This window comes from Lactuca virosa, chromosome 1, assembly GCF_052849685.1.
Source record: "Lactuca virosa cultivar CGN04683 chromosome 1, Lactuca_virosa_CGN04683_v6, whole genome shotgun sequence".
In the NCBI taxonomy this organism is placed as follows: Eukaryota; Viridiplantae; Streptophyta; class Magnoliopsida; order Asterales; family Asteraceae; genus Lactuca; species Lactuca virosa.
In genome coordinates, this window is record NC_136426.1 from 189,807,662 (window position 1) to 189,813,615 (window position 5,954).

The following is a 5,954-nucleotide window of genomic DNA, read 5'->3' on the forward strand; positions in this document are numbered from 1 at the left end:
GCCCCTGTCATAAAAGAAGACGACATGCATGTTTGCGTGTCATAATTTTTCCGGTTTTTCGACTACAACTTCGTTTTAACTCCGTTTTTCATTATTTTAACGTGGGATTTTCACCCAAAACTTTATTTTATAAACTAAGGCCCCAAAATATATAAATCTCCAGGGTTTTTATAAAAATGTATTAAAAGAATTGGTGGTTGGACTAATTATTGAGGGAATATTTGCTTTTCCTTATTTTATGACAAAAGCAAGCCACCACCACCTCACTCTATGATCATCCACTCTTTCCCACTACTCCTTGTCTCCTTAGTGGACCTTTACAACCAATCTCCAGCTCTTCCCACGTTCTAAGAGCTGGAGGATTGATCCTCTCTCCTCATTCTCCATAAAAACTCTTTCATTCTACACTTAGCAACCAAGAACACTCTCCAAAATTCTCTCATCTTTTCTCTCAACTTCAAGAACTTCAAGGCTTTCTCCAGGGATTTCTTGCTTCAATTAGTAAGTATCTTCATCATTCACATAATTATTAAACTCCATTCTACTCAAATCATTGATATCTTACACAAGTTCCATCTTATTCGGTGTTAGATTTTCGAATCATCAAGACATCTTCTTAGTGTTCTTGAGTTGAACACTTCCTCTCTCTCACTTTCATCCACTGAAACCACATAAGGTGAGTTCATACCATACATTTACATGTTTTTCTTAAGTTTTAAGGGGGGAATACAAGTAAAATCATCAAGAACACAATTAAACTTTTTCTAACAGATTGCATCAGAAAAGATGGACGTTAATCACGGACTGTTTTGGCTAACTTAAAAATTTTAGTTTTCAAAACTGTTTCAGATGCAAGTAGTTCAAACTCTTAGCTTTAAAATGACTACTTGCACACCTCCAAATGATTTTTCTACAATTAATGGTGATTTTTACAAAACTGCCTGTCATTTCAGAGGCAAACCCCGACCAGTCTGTGATTATGAACATTTTCACCTCTGTTAGAGATCACTAAAAATCATGATAAAATTCACGAACAAACTAGACTCATATTCCAAACTCTCAAAATTTGCGGATTTGGATTTAGAGCTGTGATGATTTTTCTATAAATTTTCTAAGAACGGTAACAGAAACTGTTTTTAACGAAAAGTTGCTGTTAATTTCATTTCATCTTGTAACATGTTGAGCAAGGTGTATATTTTTATGTGACTATATGTTACTGCAATATATGACATTTTATCTTAATATTTAGACACACATCAGTTTACAAATGGATTTGGTCATATAAAATATAAAGAATAACAAGTGATTATAATCAAAGTACAATCGATACATTCAAACATTAAATAAACTATTTTGAATATAGTTTGCATACATTACCACGTACTACCCTTGGTTGATAAACTATAATAGGTATAGTTTATGATACATTACATAACACATACATTTAAAAAGGGTACATTTATACAAAGGATATTTTCATTAAGCAAGGTACGGCCATACGGTACCAAGTTTTCATAACACGAAATTCCGTTAATGACTTTGTGAGACAATTACTTCAAATTACCATTAAGTCCTGTATTGTAACCAGAGTCTCCTTGAGGGAGAGCGTGATACTTGTGTATAGATCTATATTGGGTTTGACAAACCCACACCTAAACTGCATGCAACAGTTAGACCGATAGGTCTGGGGTGACAAATGTCATAACATTTCCGACACCTGAAGAACGTCGTTTTAGGCAACCTTGGTCATAGTATGGTTATAATAAACTCACATAAAGTATTAACAAACATTGGAATTTACGGGAACTTCATTAAAATTTAACGAGTTTATGTCGATTTAAACTTGCATTGTTTTACTATAAATATGACAAATTACTTGTACATTTCGGTCTTTGGGTTTTAATACTACATTTACACATTAAGGAAAATATTGGATTTTTCTAACACAAATACTACTTTTACAAATGAAAAGCTTATGAACTCACCAACCTTTGTGTTGACACTTTTTCAAACAACTTGTATTCTCAGGAAATCATTAAACAGGTAATCAAGTGCTTTTGAGGATGGGACGCTAAGGCGTCTACTATTTCATATTTTATCAACATATTGTAATTGATTCGTAAACATGTAATTCATACAATGATGTAATATTTTTTCAATTATATATATGTTGGTTGTGTTTGCTTGAATTACTATTACAATTGCTGTTATGATACTATACATGAAGTCCTCCACCCCCGGACGTTTCCGCCATCCTTGGTTTGGGGGTGTGACAATGTAGATCCTTCTAAAATCCAAGCCATCGAAGGATGGGCGATCCCAACAACACCTACTGAAATTCGCCAATTTTTAGGCCTCGCAGGCTACTACAGGAGATTCATTCAAATCTTCTCCAAAACAGCAAAGCCACTTACCTCGCTTACACAAAAGGGCGTACCCTACGAATGGACGGACAAGCAAGAAGCTGCATTCCGGACCCTGAAACAAGCACTCTGCAGTGCGCCGGTGCTGTCACTACCAGAAGGAACAGAAGACTTTATAGTTTACTGTGATGCGTCAAATCAGGGTTTAGGCTGTGTACTCATGCAGCGTGGAAAGGTGATAGCTTATGCGTCCCGACAACTAAAGACGCATGAGGTAAATTACACCACTTATGATCTGGAACTGGGAGCAGTGGTCTTCGCCCTGAAGATTTGGAGGCACTACCTTTATGGTACTAAGTGCACCATCTTCACCGACCACAAGAGTCTCTAGCACATTTTGAACCAAAAGGAGTTGAACATGAGGCAACGAAGATGGGTTGAGCTGCTGAACGACTATGAGTGTGAAATCAAGTACCACCCAGGCAAGGCTAACGTGGTAGCTGATGCCTTGAGTCGGAAAGAATACTCGAATCGTCGTTTGAAGACTCTCTCCATAACCATTCGATCCCACCTAACCTCTCAAATCAGGGCAGCCCAGTTCGATGCCATGAAGGCAGAAAACAAAACAAGCGAAGCGTTGCGTGGAATGGAGAAGAACTTTGAAGTGAAGGAAGACGGAACAAATTACTTCATGAACCGCATTTGGGTCCCTAACCTTGGGGGATTCAGAGAAGTAGTCATGAACGAAGCCCACAAGACGCGATACTCCATCCATCTGGGTTCAGACAAAATGTACTTGGATGTTAAGCAACATTATTGGTGGCCTAACACGAAGGCAGAGATTGCCACTTACGTTAGTAAGTGCCTCACATGTGCTAAAGTAAAGGTGGAATATCAGAAGCCCTCCGGATTACTACAGCAACCAGTAATTCCCGAGTGGAAATGGGAAAGGATTACCATGGATTTTGTGACCAAACTACCCAAGTCGACGGATGGTTTGGATACCATATGGGTAATAGTTGATAGATTAACAAAATCCGCTCATTTCCTACCAATAAAAGAATCATACAAGATGGAGCGCCTGACAAGAATCTACATCAAAGAAATCGTGAGACTCCACGGAGTGCCCGTATCTATCATCTCAGATAGAGATAGTAGGTTTACGTCACGCTTTTGGCAATCGCTTCAGAAAGCTATGGGCACACAACTTGACATGAGCACTGCCTACCACCCACAAACGAATGGTCAAAGCGAGCGAACCATTCAAACGCTAGAAGATATGCTTCGCGCGTGTGTGATAGATTTTGGAAAATCGTGGAATACCCACTTGCCTTTGATCGAGTTCTCATACAACAACAGCTATCACTCGAGCATCAAAGTCGCTCCTTTCGAAGCATTGTACGGGCGTAAATGTAGATCACCGTTGTGTTGGGCTGAGGTAGGAGACACCCAGCTAGCAAGAGGACAAACGCCAAACAATGCCTTAACGGGACCGGAAATCATACGCGAGACGACTGAGAAGATAATTCAGATCAGGGCCCGACTGCAATCATCACGAGACAGACAAAAGAGCTACGCCGATAAACGACGAAAGCCCTTGGAATTCAGAGTCGAAGATAGGGTGTTACTAAAAGTCTCTCCTTGGAAAGGAGTGATTCGTTTTGGAAAGCGGGTAAAACTGAACCCTCGATACGTTGGACCCTTCGAGATTCTTGCCCGAATCGGTCCAGTGGCGTATAGACTGCAGCTACCCGCTGAGCTCAGCAGTGTACACCCCATGTTCCACGTTTCCAATTTGAAAAAGTGCTTATCCAACGAGACTCTCATCATTCCATTAGAAGAAGTCGAAATCAACGAGAATCTCCTGTTCATTGAGGAACCAGTTGAAATCATGGATATGGAGGTGAAGCGTACTAAGCAGAGCCGCATTCCGATTGTGAAGGTTCGATGGAACGCGCGACACGGACCAGAATTCACATGGGAACGCGAAGATCAAATGAAGCAGAAGTACCCTCACCTATTCTCGCATTCTCAAATCTAGCTTTCAAAAGAATTTCGGGACGAAATTCCCTCTAACGGGGGGATGATGTCACAACTAGGAATTTTGACGCCTTGTAACAACAATAATGATAACATTTGTAAACCAACAATGTGAAAGCATGCATGATGCTTACTCAATAACAACAAAACTTCAATCCAACACTTTATTCAAGCACTACAAATAGTCAACAAAGAATTGGAAGCCCTAGAAATCCCGGTTTAAGTTCATTTTGGACTAGGATTTCCTTATTAGGCCTAATGGACCAATAAGCTTCCAATTTAACTATCTTGAACATAGAACTCTCAAATGGGCCCTAATTGGACCCATATACATGAAACTTAATATTTTGGGCCTTATAAGCCTAAAATGAACTAGGTTAACTTTAATGGGCCTTATTGGGCCACAACAAATTTATATAGCCTTAATGAATCATAAAAATCATTCCTTGATTTATTTTGGGCCGAAAATCACCTAATTGGATCATAATATGGGCTTAAGCATTAAAGGGCCCAATCTCTCTTCTTTCTTCTCCTCTTCTCGGCCCAACAACACAAAGGGGGAAGGAGTTGACTTTAGGATTGCCACCTCATTATTATATGTTGGTCTTCCATGCACCAACACATACTTCCATGCACACATCACTTCACTCACTTCTCTTCCTCTCTCTTTTCTATCCTCGGCCGAGAACCACAAAGGAAAACACACACACATTTCACTCAAACACTCTCAAAGAACTCTCTTCATTCTTCATCAAATTTTCGAGATCTAAGGGCTTTTCAAGGAGATTATTCCACAAAATTCATCATCTAAGGTAAGTTGATGTTTAATATATGATCTAACTACTTCATTTCATCAAAAACCTCCTCCTAATCTATTCAAACTCATGATCACCATCTTAGAAGCCTCTAAGTTCGAGATCTTCCAAGAAGACTTGCTAGGATCGAAACTTTCTTCATTTCTTCCTTCTAAACCGAAAACAACAAGCAAAGGTGAGCTTCATACCCCTCTATTTTCGGTTTTTATATGTTTTATCGGAGAGAATACAAGAAAATGTGTAGATCTATGTGTATGTGTATGCTATGTATGATTTTATGCATGTATGTGTGATTTTATGTGTTTTTATGATGAACATGTAACCAAAAGGGAAGATATCTCGAGATCTATGACATAATAAGGAAATCAAACATGATCTAAGTTATTTTACTCTAAACAAGTCAAGAATAATAACTTATAAGATTGTGATAAACATATTTCACCACAAAACTCATTTTTGGGCTTAAATTGTCAAATATACAAAAGTTGGGTTAAAAATTGCCAAATCACGGTTTCTTAAAGGTCAAAAGAGTCAAAACAGTTACAATAATTGTTTTTATGAACATTATGACCTCCAAAGGACTTAAAATGCAAATATTAGCTTAATGGGCTAAATTTTAGGCTTTTCGGCCCAATAAACCCAAAATTGCGAAAATATGACATTTAAAGGGGCTGAAGTGGTAATTTCTTCAAAACAGGGGATAAAAAGTGTAACAAAACTATTTCAAGGGTTAAAA

At 38.4% G+C, this 5,954-nt stretch overlaps 1 long non-coding RNA gene across 1 annotated transcript; it reads left to right on the plus strand.

The window, feature by feature from the left end:
* Nucleotides 1–242: 242 nt before the first annotated feature.
* On the plus strand, nt 243–2,189 carry LOC145107834 (uncharacterized). The gene is made up of 3 exons (XR_013707992.1): nt 243–501; nt 592–676; nt 2,029–2,189. It is a non-coding gene; the product is annotated as an uncharacterized LOC145107834 (long non-coding RNA).
* The last annotated feature ends 3,765 nt before the right edge of the window (nt 2,190–5,954 follow it).